Source organism: Armigeres subalbatus, chromosome 1, assembly GCF_024139115.2.
Source record: "Armigeres subalbatus isolate Guangzhou_Male chromosome 1, GZ_Asu_2, whole genome shotgun sequence".
Classification (NCBI taxonomy): domain Eukaryota; kingdom Metazoa; phylum Arthropoda; class Insecta; order Diptera; family Culicidae; genus Armigeres; species Armigeres subalbatus.
In genome coordinates this window covers 154,221,252-154,243,246 of record NC_085139.1, presented here as the reverse complement: position 1 = coordinate 154,243,246, position 21,995 = coordinate 154,221,252, and the positions used below count along the sequence as shown (strand labels likewise).

The 21,995-nt window shown below is 39.7% G+C and overlaps 2 protein-coding genes across 3 annotated transcripts in view; one reads left to right on the top strand and one right to left on the bottom strand.

Annotated features, from left to right (window-relative positions):
• LOC134205317 (synapsin) overlaps positions 1-21,995 on the bottom strand; it is a 278,521-nt gene that overhangs the window by 38,873 nt on the left and 217,653 nt on the right. The window lies entirely within an intron of this gene.
• The window catches only part of LOC134205316 (tissue inhibitor of metalloproteinase), a 51,741-nt gene continuing 38,109 nt past the window's right edge, over positions 8,364-21,995 (top strand). The window contains exon 1 of one of the 2 annotated variants that reach the window (XM_062680468.1): positions 8,364-8,811. The gene's annotated coding sequence lies outside the window, so the exon portion shown is untranslated. The remainder of the gene's footprint in view (positions 8,812-21,995) is intronic. The other variant, XM_062680467.1, reaches the window with a different exon arrangement.

Here is a 21,995-nt window from a genome sequence, read left to right as displayed (position 1 = left end):
TTGCTGGCATAATTTACTGGTTTGTTTTGCTCGGAAGTTCCATTTCTACGGGTCGGAACCGAGAAAGATTGCTTCATGCTACAACATGGCACTGAGAAGATACATGTTTAATTCGTTCAGTACTGTAGTAAGAGAGCGTATAGACACAATCAGCATACGTTCACCATTCGCATGCTGGAAGCGTGCAATAAAAGAATGGTGGGGAATAGGGAATGCACCTAAATGTTGAAGTATAAACACAAACTCTTATTATCGTGTAGCTTCTAAAAAACGAAAAATTTAATTATTGAATTATTTTCTATGAGAACATCAATGCTTTCACAGAAATAATACCTTATGTGAAAAAATCCTTAGAATATTCAGAAAATTGTCGCCCACAAATTTTTACTCCAGAATGTTCAATTATGAAACATACCATCAAACAGGAAGTACTGTGGCGCGCATTGTACAATACTTTTAAGCGAACAAAGATTGTGGGAAAAGTACACGGTGGACAATATTAAGCGTGAAAATGTTTAGAAAACTGCTAAAGTATTTTTGGTCTATTGAGCTCCATTGTATACAAACGTGATTTGAAGGCCAAAGACACGAAGCAACTGATCAATAGGATAAGAAGCAGCATCCGGAAATGGCATCCGTTAAACTACGCCGCGCAGCGGACCACGAACCATACACTATCATTCATTAATCTATGTTTAAATACTAAGGACTACTTTTTATAATAACGTAGATCAGATTGAGCTGCACTTCTTTGCAGTTTTCTTCCCGGGCCATTTTTTCCATTCCCGCTATTTAGTGGCCACCCATTAGATGTATTATTTTCAGGGAATGTAAAACAACAACATTGCTAATGAGAACCACATTTTCCTTTTTTGTAAATGTTAGGACAAACTCAACTCGCAATAAACGTTTGTCTCAAACTGCAACAGAATAGGACAATGATCGCCTGCCGCGCCTTTCGAGAATTAATCGATTTTCGACGATGTGTAAGGTTAAATAAGTATCAGTTATGGGCTGAAAGTCTCCTTAATAAAGACAAAAAAAAAGTATCAGTTATCAATATTTAGAAATAAACTTAACCATCTGTTAACATGATTTGTGTTTTACTTCTTAAATATACAAGTTATTGCAGTTTGGAAAGTTCCCAACATATACCTCTCCATGTTTGTTGCCAATATTGCAAATAAACTGGAACTCAGCATTGTCTTTATCCTCTGCAGATGAGGGCAAAGACGAAAGATATTTCAGTTATCAGATAAAGATTGTCGCTGTCGTCGCTGTCCGGAACATCTTTTGCTGGCGAGGATAGGGGATCTAAATGTCAATGAATAAATTTGACAGTTAGGTACCACACATGTTTCGGACAGCAGAACAAAAAGAACCGAGGCGATAATCTTTATCTGGTAACTAAAATATCTTTTGCAAAGATTTATCGCTCTTCCCTATTATAACATTGCTTGGTTTTTTGCAATAGAAATTTTTGTATATATTTGTTTAGTAGGCTTGTGAGACAACCAATTGAATTAGATATCTCGGAATCTGTGAAATTGAGAAAGTTGTGACATTCTACAAAGTTGTTCGAAAGATCATACCCATTGTGAACAACATCTAATTAATTCGAAATTCATCCGCAGGGTGGCTGGCGTATATGAGACTACCAGTTGAATAAGATATCTCGGAATCTGTGAAATTTAGAGAGTTGTGACATTCTACAAAGTTGTTCGAAAGATCAAACCCATTGTGAACAACATCTAATTAATTCGAAATTCATCCGCATGGTGGCTAGCGTCTATTTGAACAAAATATGCACACTTAAATTCAGAATCTCAGCTCGGTAATATTTTTTACTGATTTCAATCGGTAAAAGTAAATTTGAGCCGAGAGCTCAGTTATTTAAAATAAGTTTACCGATTTCTGTAAATATTTTTGCCGATGTCTCAGCTGTTCAAAATAAAATACTGATCTCTGGTAGTATAAATTACCGAACAACTCAGTTCCAAATAAAACTTCCTGTAACTGTCAAAAATATAAATATTGTTCAGTAAAAATCAATGCGTTTAACTGAGCTTTCGGTGAAATAAGTACGGAGTTCTCAGCAAAGCTCGATGTGACGTTATCACCGATGGTGATTGCTTAGCAACGCCATATTTATGAAGTACACATCTCCGATTCATTTGAAAGAAGTTGTTGCACGAGCGATTTGCTTTATTTAATTTGAAGGCTTTGCAGTACATATAAGTAATATTTTACGGGTTGAAAGTTTAAGTAGTTCAGGTAGGTTTCAAGGTTTCATTACTGTTTGTTACATTTTATCAACCATTACTCTTTGAACATGATATTTTCAATTTCCAGACAAAAGGCTAAATTATCTCGCTGTTTAACCTAGCTGGATTCGTCAAAAAATATAAAATTACTGGCTGACCCGACAGACGATTTCCCCCATAGGTGATGATTTTCTTATGAGGAAATATTGGAGATAATAACGTACACACTTAAATCGATAATTTTATCTCGGTAATATTTTTTACTGATTTTACCCGGTAAACATGAAATTGAACCGAGAGGTCAGTTAATTTTGAAGAATTTACTGATTTTTGTAATAAATTATACCGATATCTCAGCAATGTAATGTAGTTTACAGGACATCGGTAAAATAGATAACCGGGTTGCTCAGTTCAACAAACTCTGTGTGTAGTTGTCAAAAAAAATACCGAGCAATCAGTAAAAAGAATATTCTTTGCTGAGCTTACGGTAATACTTTTACCGAAGTCAGCTTGGGACTCGCATAACATTCGATGTGACGCTATCTTGTGTTGTAAAATTTTTCGAGTTTTAAACAGTTAGTTTGTGCACGTAATTATTGTCGTCTACCGATGACCCATGACGTGTTGGCACGCCATTTTCACTAGCCAATTGCAACTGGCCGGCTACACCGGCTTAAGCCACTCGTACAAAGCTTCCCGTAGCGTCCATCTTCGTCTATTTTCCTGACCAAACCAAACATGCCAAAACGTCATGGATCTGCCGTCGATGACAGTAATTTAATAAAACCACATTAATAGAAAAACAAAATGTGCTGGTAGACATTTCGGTAAGTAAAAGCGATTCATCCTGTTGCCAACAAAACATATAAGATTTCTTGAATTTTCAGGAAGTTTGCGGCATCTGTTGAGCGTCCGTCTGCGGACCAATACCAGAAGAAGCCAGTATGTTGCCTGGTCCAAAGCGGCATTTTCCTAATCACAGAGTCAAAGGAAGTAATGCAGCTGATCATTTCTGCGATCAATCCAATTACTTGATGCGCTCTATTGCACTCGCCGGGCCAAACGCCGAACGCAAGGGAAGGACCAGCTTAATCTGACATGCACTAGGTACTATATGGGCTAAATCCATTTTATAAATAGATTCGATTGGTTTTATTCAAAAACGCTGCGGAAATATAAATTTTTGATAATAAACATATTTCGATCGAAAACGTTTGTCTTTTATTTATTTTTTCCAATGAAGAAAATTACATTTTTCTCAGTAATATGAATAACCGAGGTCTTTATTTTTTTACAAATTCTTCAGTATATTCTTACCGACTGCTCGGTAATTTTTACAGATTATGTCAGTAACATTTGACATTTCATCATCGACATTTCATAACCGAGGACTCGGTAAAATGTTGAACTTTTTACTGAGCGGACTACCGAGAGCTCAGCTGTTGAGAAATCGGTAATTCATGTACCGAGCCCGTTAAATTAAATTAAGTGTGTACTGGAGGAGTAAAGAAAATCCATCCAGCTGTTTGGAAGTTATGCGGTTACGAACGCACATCAATTCACTTTGAAATATAATAAAATATGCTTGTCAATGAATACTAATAAATCGATGAATGACAAAATTCTTGTGCTTCCTTATTTTATTATCTAAGAAAAAACAGAAACCAAAATTACGATTTATTCGGTATTTTTCATTACCGAAATCCGTAATGTACGTGCAAATAACTCGGTATTATTTACCGAGTGCTCAGTTATAACTGACATTTCGCCACCGGGTACTCAAAACCGAGACCTCGGTAACTTTTTAAACTATTTTACTGAGGTGGATACCGAGAGCTCAGCTGTTGAGAAATCGGTAAACTGGTAACCGAGCCCGGTAAATAAGATTAAGTGTGAATTGTTAAAAAGATCAAACCCACTACGCAGAACATCTAATTAATTTGAAATTCATCCGCTTGGCAGCGCTAGCGTATATGAGATCATCAATTAAATGAGACATCTTGCAATCTGTAGAATTTAGATAGTTGTGTTTTTTTACAAAGTTTTTCAAAGGATCAAAACTATTACGGTGGACGTCTGATTAATTCAGAATTAATCTGCTTGGCGGAGCTAGCGTATATGAGAGAATTAGATATCTCGGAACTTTTAAAAAATAGATTTGTGATATTACACCAAGTTGTTATATATCAGAATCTGTTTAATTCTGAGAGTTGTGATGTTCCACAGAGTTAGAATGATCAAAACCTTACGTCCTTAACTAGGGATTGAGTTTTTTAGGTGGCGGAAACGCACATGAGACTATTAATTGAAATAGATATCACAGAATATGTATCATTTAGTGAGTTATGATTCTCTATAAAGTTTTTCGGAAGTTCAGAACCATTATATTTCAAATCTCATTATTATGGTATTCATCCGCTTGGTGGCGCTAGCGCACACAAAAGTAGTGGAATATGTGAAATTTAGAGAGCTGTGATGTCTTCAATCACTATCAACAACCACCGCTGCTGCACCATCGATGATTGCCCCCAACGCCATCACTGCGGTAGCCGTTTTCGCAGACAACAGAAATAACACTCGTCAAACCTCCATCGTTCACTGATTCACTGGTCAATTCAAATAATCATTAGTTGGCCAATTGATTACTCGTGGCGTACACATCGGATATGCTCTGGTTTGACGTTTGCTCACTACCGCCATCTGGTTCGTGATTTGCCAAATTAACTGAAATCAACAGTTGTCGTTAGTGTTTGAACGACGATGAATTTGATGAGTGAATATTCAATATGTTATGTCTGTTTGTCTGTGCTTTAACCTAATGATTTCGACAAACTTTGTAGAAGACGGCTTTTTTCTAAATTGAATAGATTCCCAGATATCCTACCTTGCCGAAAATCTCTTGTACACTAGCGCCATTGAGCGAAGGAATTCTGAACTAAACTAATCTTCAACATAACATAATGGTTTCGACCTTCCGAACAGCTTTTTAGGAGACGGCTACTTTCTAAGTTGAATAGATTCCGAGATATCCTACCTTGCTGAAAGTCTCATGTACACTAGCGCCGTTCGATGGATCAATTCAGAACTAAACTAAGCTTCAACATAATGGTTTTGACCTTTTGAACAACTTTGTAGAAGACGGCTTCTTTCTAAATTGTATAGATTCCAAGATATCCTACCTTGCTGAAAGTCTTATGTACACTAGCGCCTTTGGGTGGGCGAATTGCGAACTAAACTTATCTCCAACATAATGGTTTTGACTTTTCGATAAACTTTGTAGAAGACGATGAATTTCTAAGTTAAATAGATTCCGAGATATCCTACTTTACCGAAACTCTCACGTACATTAGCGCCGTTGGGTAGATGAATTCTGAACAAAACTAATCTTTAACATAAAGGTTTTTACCATACAAACAAATTTGTAGAATACAGCTACTTGCTAAATTGAATAGATTCTTAGATATCCTACTTTGCTGAAAATCTTATGTACACTAGCGCCTAATTGCAGTAACTTAAACTAAATGATTGGAATTTTGTTATTATTTAGTCTAAGTTACTAAAGGAATTCAAACAACGAACCATTAGACAGAGTTGTAGAAAAGCCTTCGCACTAGAAGTCCACCATACAACACATTTTGAAACTCATCTTTTGGGATGAGTTATTGACAAACTACTAAATGATAGATAACATCCTTGACTTTAGGTATAGATTCCGAGATATCTTATCTTGTAAGTCTCATGAACAATGAATTCCGCAATAAACTAATTCTCAACAAAATAGTCTTGACCTTCCGAAGAACTTTGTAAAATACGACTACTTTCTAAATCTAACCGATTCCAAAGTAGGCGAAAATGCGCGTTGTGAACTGCCCATGCGAAATATCCATATGAATCTTAATTTCAGTTTTTCACGATTTGATCATCCTTACACGAGGAAATATCATATAAACCCGTCGGAAACGATAACGACATATCTGCTGAAGGAATGAAGAAAATCCATACAGCCGTTTTCGAGTTATGCGGATACGAACACAAATCATTTCATTTTTATTACATAGAGAAGAAAATAGAAGAAGACTAGTCGACCCAGCAGACGTTCTCCTGCATAGTTGGCGAAAATGCGCGTTCTGAGCTGCCCATGCGAATTATCTTAATTTTAGTTTTTCATAATTTCTCCACCCTTACTCGTGATTTTCGCATGAGAAAATAATAATATTATATAAACCCGTTGGAAACGACAACAGGGTAACTGTTCCGTTTTCTATCTCACTGAACATATATTCATCTCATCGCAAAACAAAGAAATACAGCACCAATATCGTGGCTTCTTTTTGCTAACACGCGTGCTCACTACTGAAAAAAATACAAAAATTAGAAACAATTCATATTCTTTTTCATTGCTTTGTTTTTGATGGGATGGAAATCGGAGCTATGGAATGAAGTGCCAAACCGTTCCCCTATTTTCTGAAGGAATGTAGAAAATCTATCCAGCCGTTTCCGAGTTATGCGGATACGAACACAGACCATTTCATTTTTATTGGGGTTTGGCAGGTTTTGTTCTATTATTGTCAGGGGCGTTTTTGTTGTCCAAATTTTATGAAATTCGGCAACAATATTCTTTGATATGCAAAGAATGTTTAGGCCAAATTTGAGCATAATTGGTTATAGAAAACCCCCTGACAGGGACAATAATAGAACAAAAACTGCAAAAGCCGTCATCCCCCCTATATAGAAGATAGATTATACCCAATTAGTCTCTAGCCCGTAGGAATAAACGCATTTTTTTAATGCGCGTGTGGATCAAACTGCTTCGTAAAACACGTATTCAGAGAGAAGCGCTACATTTGTCTCGTATATTGCAGCCTGAGAACAGCTGCAAAATTCCGAATTGTGTTGGTTTGTTATGTATCATCTTCTCCCGTAATACAACGCAGGAGTGACATCAACACAAGAGTTCGTTACAATCGCTTCCCTCGGTAGGCGATCAAACAACGAACATGTATGATTCAGTAGCTTATGTGTGACAAGAGCATCGAAGCTTCGTGTTGCTTGCCGAATTTGTTTCCTCACTACCACTGGCTGCTTGTGAAGCAAGCAAGAGAATGAGGCATGCGTGGTTTGCTCATCTTCATTGGGTTGCAAGCCCTGCTAACAGTACAAAAGAAGAATTTCACATTTGTTATTATAAAAAATGTTCTTGGAAATTTTTCAATAATAATCAAGAAATTAACGTGTTAAAATTTTATTTATGCATATATCATGGTTCAGTCAAGAAGTAAACTTGGTGGCTCTGTCACTGCAATTTGGCACGTGGCCCTTAGCTCACGTGGAGAAACGGCAAAATTTCACAAGGAAAATTTCTCAGGCATATGCACAGAAGTGGACATTTTAGATATAATAGTGTCGAATATTATTCTACTACAAAATATGGACATTTGGTAGCTGCAATAATAGCAATTAATGCTACAGACCAATCATCAAACCGTCAAACTGGTTGAGCGCAGCGTTTAATTTAGTCCGATAAGCCATTATTGATGTCAGCTGGCGACGCGTGCACGCTTCTCTTCTATGCAGTCAGTGTAACTACCTCACCGCAGCGCAGCGGTCTAGCGGTAAGCTATAGATGATGATGTTTAAATTGCGCGATCACACAGTGTTCCCTCTTGAATCGCCTTCCCGCAGCTCATGCAGTTCGTAAATAGCGCCGTAACCGCATTCACGACGAAAAAATGCAACACCAATTCACTTTCCATCTCAAGAGGCCACGGTCTCTTGAGAACCGAAGGTGAACACATATTGGACCAGGCGAAACAATTTTCACAAATCGGGAGACGTTAAATTTTATAACCTTTTTAGTGAGTATTTTCGTTGATGAAAGCATCTAGGGCCAGGTTGCAGGCCTCCGTGCTTTGGAAGAACTTGAGGTGTTGATGAAGGCGGTGGGCAGTGCCGCGCTGAATGCTGTGATCGAAATTTGTTCTCACACTCCCGCGGACGCCGACTGTAAGTGTAAGCATATCGCTCGGTGACAAAAACGTGGTGAAGAGCGTTGTCGTGGTGTATTTTGAAAACTGCTCCCCTCTCATATTTGCGCGGCGAACTCGGTCGACTGAACCAGTTGAGATTCGAACATCGTACCGATTGGACGTGTATATTCATACGAGCTCGCGAAAAATAGGGTGTGAGAGAAACGGAGTGAGGTGTAACGAAATCGCTGTTGCAGATTCATTCCTGTTAATTTGTTTGCGCTGACAAAGTGTAGTGAGACGATAGAAGTTTTTCTGTTGAATCAAGGCGTAGCGTAATCCGCGTCGAAATTGGGTAGAAAAGGAACAACTAAAAAGGTCACATCTGGTGCAAAGTGAGATCAACAAGTTGATCCTGAGTGGCAGTCCCTATAGGCGTTGAGTGGTTCCAAGTGGACGTGACTTTCGTGGAATACTTTTGCGGCTTTTCTGTATTATTATCGGCGTGGCGCAAGAGATCGAAGGACGAGTCGAGTTCAGCGCCAAGTCAAATTGCAGACAGCACAGACGCACCGAAGAAGGTAAGAGTTTCAGGGGAGTGGAACGTGCAAAATGTTGTTTTGTTATCGCAGCGTTTTTACGGGGTTTCCTTCTCTCGTGGCGCGGATGCAGCGGTGGCGGTGATTTCCTTTGAGCATGCGAGCGTGTGCAGTAGGTTGGCGTCGAGGCGTCATGTGGTTCATCCTCTGCGTGCGACGACGTTTAGCGATCAGCAGATAGAGGTGAAGCGGAAAACTGGGAATTTAATATGCGATGACCGTGAAATTGGCAATTAATTGAACATGGATTTTTAAGCTACTCCAGAATGTTTCCTGTTTCATTTACAGTAGACTTTCGACAACTGCAAGTCATTTAACTGCAATGCCTCTTAACTGCAATTCGTTAACTGAAAAGTAAACATGTTGCAGTTATCGAACGGCTACTGTACTGTGGATGCCTTACATATAATTACTATGGCATTTATTTCGCAGAAAACTCGATAATTTTATAATATACATAACATGTATTAAAATGAATCGAATTTATGACAAAGGTCGAAAGACAAAAGGTCGAAAGGACATAAAGTCGAAAATACAAAACGTCGAAAGGGACAGAATGTCGAAAGGATAAAAGGTCGAAAGTCACAGAAGGTCGAACGGGACAAAAGGTCGAAAAGGACAAAAGGTCGAAAAGGACAAAATATCGAAAGGGGCAAAAGGTCTATCAAGATAACAAGTTGGGTGTATTTCAAAAGAATTTATTAAATGAATTTAACTTCAAGCAGATATAACGCACTCATCTAATCAATCAAAGTTGAAGAATGAACAATTTTAAAATTGTTGCAGAATCTCCTCCTCCCATATATTGGTAATCAACCAGTGCCTCACCACCGTATGCGAACAGTTCTCCTAGTAGTTGGTCAACCCCAGGGGCTTTGTTGTTTTTCAGCCGGCCAATCTCCTCCTGGATATCCTGGAGATCCTGAGCTGGAAACCGTATGCCTTACGCGCGTGCTCCCAGGTTCGAAAACATACCGCCTTTGTTTCCTGCAACAACGCCATTCAGATGCTCTTCATCGCCTCATGCCGTCCGTAGGAAGATTTCTGTTTATGTACGTACACATGTCAAGCTGTGGCCCTTACGTGAATGATTCAACTTTTCATGAACCTTATTATTCTTGCTTAGTCCAAGGCATATCCAAAATTCGGACCCAGCCACCTCAGTATGGTTATCTTACCAATGAATATACTCTGGCTGGTTGGCTCCTTGCAGCATAAATGTAAGGTTCACATCATAGATGGGACACTTCGGGTATAGTCGTGTTTTTTATGCGCATAAGTGATTGCTATCCATAAAAACCAACTTAATTCACCGAGTAGTGGTACTGCCTTTCACGCATTTAGCCAAGACACTAACCTTATATAGAGACAATATAGTTTGAAGTACAATTTTCTCAATAACTTCTAAACGCAACGGTCAATCATTATCAAATTCAATAGTGATCAATAGGGGTGGTGGAAATTCGCGATTTCACGGAAGCCGCGAAATCCGCGAAATTTGATGTTAGCCGCGAAATTTAACCATTTTCGCGAAAACCCGCGAAAATAACCTTTCCCGTCTATAATTTTATTCTTTTCTATTGCCTCAGTCGATTTCTTGACCTAATCAATACCAACTCGACAAACAACGCATTTTCTGACGTCTCGGAATTATTTTTTTTAAGTGCAAAGTCCGAAATAGGTCGAATGTTGAGCCAAAATAAATTGAAGAACAATTTTGTTTTTCTTTCAAATTTAAAAAATACTTAGGGAAGTTTCCCAACGTCGATCGTATCGTGGCATGTTTCAAATCTATTTTTTTCTCATTCGGCCTCGAGAAAATGTCGTTCTGCTGATCTCCATACATAGCCGAACTAGCCGGCGTTGATAAAGAAAGTGTACCTTTGCCCCCTACATCGGTCATTACGAGATGGATAAATTGGCTAAATGCTGTAACCTACCATGCTCAATTACTACCGAAAAATTATGGCCAAAATATATTTTTTTACAAGAAAAATTCTCACTCTCTTTTTTGGCACTCACTCTTAGCTGATTTACTCGCAACAAGCTTCATTCGACGCAGAATTTTGCACCCAAAAAATCTGCACGTTGTTTACACCTGAAAAAGTACGTAGATTTTTTCCACCTGAAATTCACGTAACTTTTACCTGTTTTTTGATAGAATTCTGATTCTACGTGAAAATCAGGTAAGTTCTACCTGAGTTTTGGATAGAATTCACCTAAATTTTCTGAAGCATTTGCAGTTACGTGTGCACGTAAAATGTACCTGAAAATTCAGGTGGAAACAACGTTTAGATTATTTGGAGTGTGTCCCATTGTTTGGGTTTCGAAGTTATGGCCAAAATTCATTTTTTACATAAGAAACACATACAAAATTCTCACTCATTTTACAGGACCTTATCTTTAACGGATTTGCTCGCAACAAGTTGCATTCGATACGGAATCTTGTCCCATGGTTTCATATTGAAAATTGGCGGAATTGAACTATGGGATTCGGAGTTATGGCCAAAATACATTTTTTCACAAAAAAAAAATCTCACTAATTTTTAAAATTTTACCTCAATTCTCAATAATTTTTCAGGCACTTATCTATAACAGATTTGCTTGCAACAAGTTGCATTCGACGCAGAATCCTGTCCCATTGTGTTCTATTGAAAATTGGCTCGTACTTTGAGCTCAGAAGTTATGGCCAAAATACTTTTTTTTATACCAAAAATCACTCGAAAAAAAACGAGAAAGGCACCATCACCACTAGGTGGATTAATCTGGGTTTTATTTTTTGTACCGAAATATAATTTACCGCGAATTTTCAGATTTTATGAATTGGCTGTCCGCGAAATTTTGAAAATTTTGCCGCGAAGTTCCACCACCCCTAGTGATCAACTAGGATTTGCCCTCTGTCGAATGCAACTTGTTGCGAGAAAATCGGTTAGATTACTTTTATGAAAAGTTGTCTAATGTGTTTCTTAGCTTTTGTGCACACACATACACACGGACAGACAGATATGTGCTCAGCTCGTCGAGCTGAGTTGATTGGTATATAACACTATGGGTCTCCGAAATGTTCTATTTCAGAGTGAAACGATAGCCTTTCGGTACAACAGGAAAAAAACGTTTTTTGGAGCGAACATATAGCCTTTTCGTTGCACCTTGGTGTATGAGAAAGGCAGAAATCAAATGGATAATGTTATCCAAGAACCACATGGCCATACAAAGGGAGGGGGAATAATTGCCATTGGATTTGATCGGCATGTACATTTTAGATATAGCTGCTTTGAGGCAGTACACAAAACGAACTTGACGAAGTTTTAGACGCAGATAGAGCTTTTGATCGACTCAAATGGCCAGCTGAAACGCTAGTTAGAGTACATACTTCGAACCACTTATCGAAGAGCCTGTCAAATCGCCGTTTAGACATGATCACAAGGTCACTCATCCAAAGCATAAAATAAAAAAAAGCCCAAGGGATCGGTCCCATATCAGCGGATATACTACTAGCTGATCCCATAACATCCGCTCAGCTGTTGCATAGTTTGGATTAGCTAAGTTACCATTACTTTTGGATACTGAGTACTATAGGGAGGGTGCATAAAAAGAGTGACCTGACTATACTTCCCAGGATCACATATTTGTAACATTTGCATTTTGGTTGATTTTGTAATCGTTTGTGTTGTGGGATTAGATGCAGTAAATTGAGCTTTCTGAACTATTCACAGTCTTCTTACAAAATGAACAAAAATGCGAATATTACAAATATGCGATCATGGGCAGTATTTGACTACAATGTTTCTGCTGACGTGTTTCGACAACAACTACTAGAAGTTTTCCGTACCGCCCGTTACGTTACCAAATAGATTTAGAATAGAATAAGTCATATTCATTGAGACAACCATTGTCAGTTGGATAATAAACAAACAAATATACGATAACTGGAGAGGCATTATAATGGTGTGTACAATTTTAATGTTCTATATGTATGCAAAATAATCTTATCCCGACTGCAGATACTATCGATGCGGGCAGGATGCCGTGTCAGAAGCGCATGTGTGGATCATATTGTCACAATCCAGGTGAAGCAGGTCAACAAATTCTAAGTGTCCCTTTATTTTGTTTCTTTTGACTACGAAAAAGCTTTCGAAAGACATAATCACGAGAATATGTAGGCCACCATGAGCCGCAAGAGAGTTCCTAAGAAAATCATCGGCCCCATCGAGGCACAGTGCAAGGCATTCTCATGCAGAATGCTGCACATTAGGTGATCCTATTCGGGTCGTAACTGGTGTGAGAAAAGGATGTGTTCTGTCACCGCTCTACAGTTCCTTGTCGTAACCGACGAGATCGTGCGATTGACCGTAAGCAAACACGTGGACCACTATGGCTGCCTATAACCATGAACTACCCAAACGACTCACTCCCAACCCAACAGCACTCTCATACACAGAGTATGTTCAACAACTTTCCCGAACGCTCCTCATAGGCAGTCCATCGACGTCAAGAAAATCAAAGCTCCAGATGTGAACACGAGTACCTCTTCCAATTTTACAACAGCTAGGCAAAATGTGACGAATGTTGAACGTTTCTAATATTTTGATAGTCAAAAGGTGTCAGATGGCCATACGAAGATCGACGCACGAATCGAGAAGGCAAGGGCTACCCACGAGAGTGTAAAAAACATTTAGAAAAAAATCCGATTTTTTCATCTCAACGTGAAATCTGTGCTGCAATACGCTAGTGACACATGAGGTGTATCAGTGGAGAACATTTAATAGCTGCGGTACATAATTCGAGGCTGAATATGACAGATCTTTGATTCCCTAGAATGCATTACACTTGGACTCTATTATTAGAATGCTTATCAAATAATAAATTTTTGCTTTATTGCGATTTCTTAACACCCATTGCCAACAATAGGTAAACTTAATAGCGATTTTGAATCAAGACTTTTTATTCTTGTATTCCAAAGCTGCTGAAACTCCAAATAATCCGGAATATTTCAACACTTGAGAAAATTGATGACAAATAGATAATTTATTATAAATCTAATTGTTACGCATTAGATAGCTATGATTGAATTTGGTAAAATGGTCGCATTTGTGACTTTTTCCATCAACCACTGAAGCATATTCAACAAGACTGTCAACGATTGGTATGCATCCGTTTCTGTTCCTCATGTCGTACCCGTTATTCACGGATCACATGTTGTAATAAATAACATAAAACTAGTTCATTAACAGCAACTAAATACCAGTTGATATTTCAAGCTATTTTGATTTATGACACGGACCAAGCTATTCACCTTCCCGTTTGAACACAGAAAAGTGGTGCATCAAGTGGAGAGGTTCATTCAGTGAAACGCCTGCAACGGGGGAAGCGAATTTCTGGCGAAAATGCACTGATGCAATGATATTTTTAGTTGAAATGCATGAACCACCATATTTTCGCCACCTTACGAAACAAAGAAAATACACTACACAGATCTATGTAGGCAACGTGGTGACTAAGCACCTTACGTTTCTGATGTTGGTTTTCTGTTTAATTTGGGTGATTGAAGAGTGTGACAATTGATATGTCACAGAACTTGATCGATTAGCAATAACGTGTCACATTTTGTAAAACTGATTTCGGGACCTTAAGTCAAGCATGATGGCTCTATTTGTTTACTTTTTGTTCTACAAAGTAATACAAATGATGAAACTGGAATATTCCTGGAGGTAATCCTATGTACGGAAATTTCACATCACTATGTTTTATATGCATTGCTACCATCTCATCTACGTGGAAATATTGCCATACTATTTCCCGCTTTGCGGCTATGTGATTGCATGGACAAGATGTCTATTTGCTCATCGTTTTATTGCTTGTTTATTTTCCAATTTTTTTTCGCTTCTATTTTATTATGCGAGAGGATGATGCCGATTTGGGGTGCGTCGAGTGGGTTGAAACAGACCACAACAAGCGACGCCGCCGTGCCACGGCCAGTGTCGTGAGTTGTGTGCAATGCCATGGTTGGTTGGCTATCTCCTACAGCTGGTTGGAAAGGAGGAAATAAAATACTAGAAAATCCCAAACGAGAAAATCGTATTAAGCAAACTGGAAGGGATAGGCGTCTGTTTTCTATTTACCGTCATCCAACAATATTCTAAGCACGCTTGAGTGGCGCTATGCAAGCGTAGTAGGCTTAAACAAGTGTCTGGCTGAGCTTGTCGTGACACCTGTTGCAAATTAGTCATAGTAGTCTGGTTTGGGATGATGGTGATGCACATGGAGAATGCAACATAATCGAGTGATTGTTCAAAGTTTATGCAGCACATGTTGGAAACTTTATGCATTATGTGAGAATCTACTACTTTATAATTGTGATTCAAGCCGCCTGACTTGCAATGAAGGAAATAAAATTTTGCTAATCAAAATAGCCCATTACTTGCGAATCTCAGCTTGCGAAGTGGTAAAGGCAAATGCAAAACGTGAATTAGCTACCTTTGATAACATTGTTTACCACAATGAGTAGGTGTGTTTGGAGCAAACGTTGACGATGACGCCTAATGCAAGATCGGGTTTCAAAAGATAAAGCATTCAAGCAGAAAACGAGTATTGGTATTTCCAACGGAGATAGGTATATTATGCATTAATTCAAAGGTGCATCCAGCCTCACTGCGACATTTATATGCTGCCGTAATCTGACAAAGTGACGCAAGTGCCAAATTACAACATATGTTTTCTTTATTTTTCTGCTAATGACCTCGATGAACACTACTCGTTAACACCATCATTGGAAAATGGCGTATACGTCACTTTTTCAGATTACGGCAATATGGCGATCATATACTTCTGCTTGATTCCGACAAGACAAGTGTTACAACAGTTACTGTTACTTTTTGCAGCAGACGGTTGGGACTAATTTCGATAAGCAAAAATTTGAATTAGTGCTGATTGGAACGCAAACCACGATAAGTGATGATTGGCAACAATTATTAGTAATTTATGTATCTTTTCTTTCATATTTCGATTATCAATAAAACAACTATTTGCAAGGCATAGGAATTCTTTGGGATTCCAAGCTTACCTGACCTTTCTACAACTACAGCAGCTACGTGCAATGTCTAATCGAAGGGAAACCCGACAACGTAAAAAAAGCTTTCAATGTACGGCTGAGCCGAACCGAAATACGACCGTTACCTCACTGCCGTATGCATGCGATCAAAACTCTCTACGATGTTCATATGTGTTGAAAGCAAACTCTGCCGCTGAACATCGACTGGCTGCAAGACGGTGGATAAGCTCAAGATTATACGCTGCAGCTCGTAGTGGCACTTCCAACAGAGGAGCAGCTAGGCGTGGTTTCTTTTGTAGATGGTTGAACATTCGAACCACCACCACCGGTAGCAATGTGGTCACTACTCTATAGTACGATACGGTGGCCTCGGATCAGAGAAACAACCAAAATTACGGTGAATCGAGAAGAAGAATGCAACACCGACAACAGTGTCAGTAAAAAAAAAAAGACTTATACTGCCTGTAATCCCAAATCTGATCCATCTTTGCTGGGTTTCTTATCCATATGAGAAAAATATGCAATTAAAGGCAGTATGGCTCTAGATCTAGAAAATCCAAGAGATAATTGACAGATTGAGAAAAAAAAAACAAACAAGGAGATCCCTGGGATTGATCAACTACCAAAAGAGCTAATAAGACACGACCCGGTCCAGGATGTTTTCGGGAGCAAAACATTTTTTAATGCCAGGGCATAATTGTACTTGCCACAGACCAAGTTCCCCTTGGAATGTAGAGCCATAGAAGAAAAAGAAGATGATGATGACGAAAAAGAAGAAGGTAAAACATTGGCTATCTCACTGTTTTGTGTAATCACCAAGATTTGGACGAACACGGTGCAGAGTTATAGAAACATATGCGGTCGACTAACACCAATTATAAGGCAGTTCGTGAGGCAATACTACGGGCAAACGCTATACCAAGGACCTGGTGTGGTAACTTACACCTAAAACAAAATTTTGTGACATTATTTACTTATTTGTATCAAATCTAGCATCTCAACTGGTCAGAAAATGATGTAATCGGTAAGGGAAGATCCATAAAGTACGTCACGCAAAAATCGGCGATTTTCGACCCCTCCCCTTCGTCACACTTTTTGTAATAAACCTCTAAAATTTTTGTATGGATCGTCACGCTGCTCTGAACCCCCCTCCCCCCTAGAGGCGTGACGTACTTTGTGGACGGCCCCTAATGAGCTGCTTGCATTCAGTTGGTCAATTTGGTTTTGATCAACACATCTAAACAACTCTCGTTGATTTCTCTAGTAACAAGCATATGCAGTTTGTCGCACAACTCATTATTCTGGTTTTTTTTTCGTTTTGGCTGCCGATAACTCCCTAAAGTTAACTATAATTCTGTTTTTGTATCCCGGAGCTGTTTCAATGGAGGCATGGCATCGCGAGTGGTCGTCCCTAGCAGCACACATGTTTCACACAAGTTACTGCATATCACATGTGACCAGATTTAGACACAATCAAGTTGCTGCAACCACTTTTTGCTGATTTGTGCTACTCGGGATGTTTCTTGCCAGAAATCGGCTGGTTTGACCATTTCAGCAGCTTGTTAGTACAGAGCGGATTGAAGAAGGGCCAATATGGCAGAAGATGGTGAAACACATCATGTTGGCCATGGAATCAGTCCTGGTACTTTTTTTACGGATGTTTGGCGGGAGTGCCTCTTTGGTCCTTTATGAAGGGTTCTGATGCGGCCAACTGTTTTGATGAAGAACTGCCGGTGGACATAAACGGGAACCTTCTTACAAACGAGCGTGCGGTGATCCAAAGGTGGCGGCAGCACTACGAAGAGCACCTGAATGGCGATATGGCAGACAACGGTGGCGGTATGGTAATGAACCTAGGAGCACGCGCGCAGGACATGCGACTTCCGGCTAAGAATCTCCAGGAAATCCAGGAGGAGATCGGCCGGCTGAAAAACAACAAAGCCCCTGTTGACCAACTACCAGGAGAGCTGTTTAAACACGGTGGTGATGCACTGGCTAGAGCGCTGCACTGGGTGATTACCAAGGTTTGGGAGGATGAGGTTCTGCCGCAGGAGTGGATGGAAGGTGTCGTGTGTCCCATCTACAAAAAGGGCGATAAGCTGGATTGTAGCAACTACCGCGCAATCACATTGCTGAACGCCGCCTACAAGGTACTCTCCCAAATTTTATGCCGCCGACTAACACCAATTGCAAGAGAGTTCGTGGGGTAGTACCAGGCGGGATTTATGGGTGAACGCTCTACCACAGACCAGGTGTTCGCCATACGTCAGGTATTGCAGAAATGCCGCGAATACAACGTGCCCACACATCATCTATTTATCGACTTCGAAGCCGCATATGATACAATCGATCGGGACCAGCTATGGCAGCTAATGCACGAAAACGGATTTCCGGATAAACTGATACGGTTGATCAAGGCGACGATGGATCGGGTGATGTGTGTAGTTCGAGTTTCAGGGGCATTCTCGAGTCCCTTCGAAGCTCGTAGAGGGTTACGGCAAGATGATGGTCTTTCGTGTCTGCTATTCAACATCGCTTTGGCGGGAGTAATACGAATGGCAGGGATTGACACGAGTGGTACGATTTTCAAGAAGTCCGTCCTGTTATTTGGTTTCGCCGACGACATTGATATCATGGCACGTAACCTTGAGAGGATGGAGGAAGCCTACATCAGACTGAAAAGCGAAGCTAAACGGATTGGACTAGTAATCAACACGTCGAAGACGAAGTACATGATATGAAGAGGCTCAAGAGAGGTCAATGTAAGCCATCCACCACGAGTTTCTATCGGTGGTGACGAAATCGAGGTAGTTGACGAATTCGTGTACATGGGCTCACTGGTGACCGCCGATAACGATATCAGCAGAGAAATTCGGAGACGCATTATGGCAGGAAATCGTACGTACTTTGGACTGCGCAAAACGGTCCGATCGAATAGAGTTCGCCGCCGTACCAAACTGACTATCTACAAAACGCTTATAAGACCGGGAGTTCTCTACGGACACGAGACCTGGACGATGCTCGTGGAGGACCAACGCGCACTGGGAGTTTTCGAAAGGAAAGTGTTGCGTACCATCTATGGTGGGGTGCAGATGACGGACGGTACGTGGAGGAGGCGAATGAACCTCGAGTTGCATCTGCTGTTGGGAGAACCATCCATCGTTCACACCGCGAAAATCGGAAGACTGCGGTGGGCCGGGCACGTAGCCAGACTGTCGGAAAGTAATCCGGTGAAAATGGTTCTCGACAACGATCCGACGGGAACAAGAAGGCGAGGTGCACAGCGGGCAAGGTGGCTCGTTCAGGCTCCACAGACTGCGGGGTTGGCGAAGTGCAGCCATGGACCGAGCTGAATGGAGAAGACTTTTATGTATTGCACAGGCCATTCCAAATAAATAAATAAATAAGTATACTGCATTTTCGATTCGAAACGCGAAACCGCTAGATAGATGGATCTGTTTTTTTATTATCAATTTTTCGATTGATTATACAAAAAACTGATGCTTGCTCGATTTTGATTTTGTAGTATCAAATTAGAGAACACCGCATTATAAGAAATATACAAAATTTAAGGACTTATAAATCTATTTCATACTTTTCCAAATTCTGAATAGTCGCAACATATTTATTTAAATGAATCTGAAAATAACTGAGACCCGTATCAATGCCGGGTCGGATCCTACGTCAACAAAAAGAGCAGCCTCACTTAAGCTGTCCTCAAAATATTTGAATCACTCTTCTTAAAATAATCCCTTCAACAAAGACTTATACACCTCACTCATACGGTTCTACGTTAAAATATCCGGTCCTGTGCTGCGAGATTGGGAACAACCATCTAACGGAAAACAAAACCGTCATACAATAATCCTACCGATTTGGCGATTAGGCTTCTGGTGCACGTGAGAATACCTATGTTCACGTAATCACGAACGGATTGACAGAAAACACAAGATTAATTGACATCTTAACGCGGTGCTACCGAACTGCTATCCCTCCGGTTGGATTGTTTTTTCATGTTCCGTTCCACTGCCAGTGCATGAAATACTGTATATTGAAAGGGGATAGTGGCTTGTATCGAGTTATAAAAGATACGTATATGAGTGGCGCATTCAACCTTAGTTGCCAAGACTTACATCAAGTTAGAGCATTAGATCTTGTACATTGGGACAAATTGTTTTATGAATCAACAAAATTTATAAAAAAATATCACTTGTCATAAGACGGGTTTGTACAATCCCATTTAATTCCACCACTTAATTGTAGCTTGACAGATACGTATTTCGACCTCTACAGTTAGGTCGTCTTCAGTGTCTCGTACTTGACTCGACTTCGAGTGAAGACATTCCACTAAAAAGCTCAAAATAATGTGCTAAATATATTGCCTAATCATTTAATTAATATACGCAAAAATTGATTTAGTTAAATGTTGAAATTTATGTAGCCTATAAAACAATTAAATAGTTGATATTATATAAAACGTCAACCGAAGAAATAGATAGAATGTGGCTACCGAGAAGAAACCAATCCCATGTATTGCTAATATGATTAGATAATTTGAAACTAACTCAATCACCTATTGTTCTGACTAAGTATGGACCGATCACAGATAAATTATAGGCATATAAACCGTTGACAGGCAACGACGTGTGCCCCTAGGCAAGGCGTAAATCTTCTCTTGCGGAAAGCCGACTTGTGCCTTTCGTGTGCACCACATTGCACTTATTTAGACTACAACCTATCCCACTAATGGTATCGATGCATCGATGCAATCGCAAAGAATCTCGCGACTTTACACATGTTACAAGTGAAACATAGAGAGAGAGGCCGTAAAACTTTGACATATGAATCTGGAATCAGTTCCATTAATGATCCCTTAGAGATCGTAAATATCCAGACCGCTTCGGGAAAACACAGTCGACCATAACGACGAAGCTCATTGCATTGTATTCCAGGCGGTTATAGCGTGTTGTCTAATTTATGCTAATTGTCGGTGAAAAATAAAATACTATTATAACCAATGAACACTAGTCTACCCGAGCCATATCTTGATGATAATCATGGGAAACGCGGCGCACTAGGTGGTTTGAGCGGGTAGAGTTGTTTGTTTGTATAAACGAGTGCAAACATTTGTGCTTATTAAGGAGATCATAAGCTTGAACGAACGAACAGTGATCTCATGCCGAAGACACGGACCATTTCAGGTGAAATGAAATAAGGCGCCTGCTGAGATCATATTCCAGAATGAAAACTACTGACCAATAATTTGTCACTTGAGATTGTTCTAATTTGCATTCCATAGATTTTGAACTTCTGATAAAATAAAATAAAAACACTATTGCTATACGAAGTACGCTTGTGATTTACCTAACAACAACGATTCAACGTCCTTCAACGTGCGTTTCGTCAACCAGGAATTTAGTATCGATGAAGCGTGATCATTACCCCTCCGGAGGACGTTCGTGAACACCTTGCGGTATTTCGTTGAATACTTCTATGACTGGATACAAATCGATTACGTATGCGATATGAAGATGGCTGACGAGTCATGACCTTTGTGTGACGTTAAAACACTGAGTATAACGAAACCTTGGTGTGCGCTTTGCATGATGATTACCCACATCTCGCGTGTTTATGAAACACTGAAATACTTGTAAAGAAACCATTGCTCTTTCATACTATCTGAAGAAAAAACGAGTTCATAACAGATTATAAAATGCCGACAGTAACAGTTTGCTCTTTGATATTACCAGAAGAAAAAACTAGTCCATATCAGATTATAAAATGCCGACAGTAACAGTTTGAACGATGCATTGTTTAGCCGGTCGATTTCTTCGATCGATAACGATCGTCGATCACGATCGTTACTTGTGAAAAATGGCATATTTCCCCTGCATATGCAACTATTCACAGAAAATTGACCACATATACACAACATACACGTCTCTTGACATGGGGGATCTGTTTTATCTTCCCTAGTCCCATTTAGAGGAAAATTATGGAAGTTGTTTTATTGCACTCCTTCTTGAAATCTGTAACACACGACGGCAGAGCAAAAACAGACAATCTCACGAGCCAAGCCAAACCAATTGACTTCCACCGCTTACAAGGGGGATCA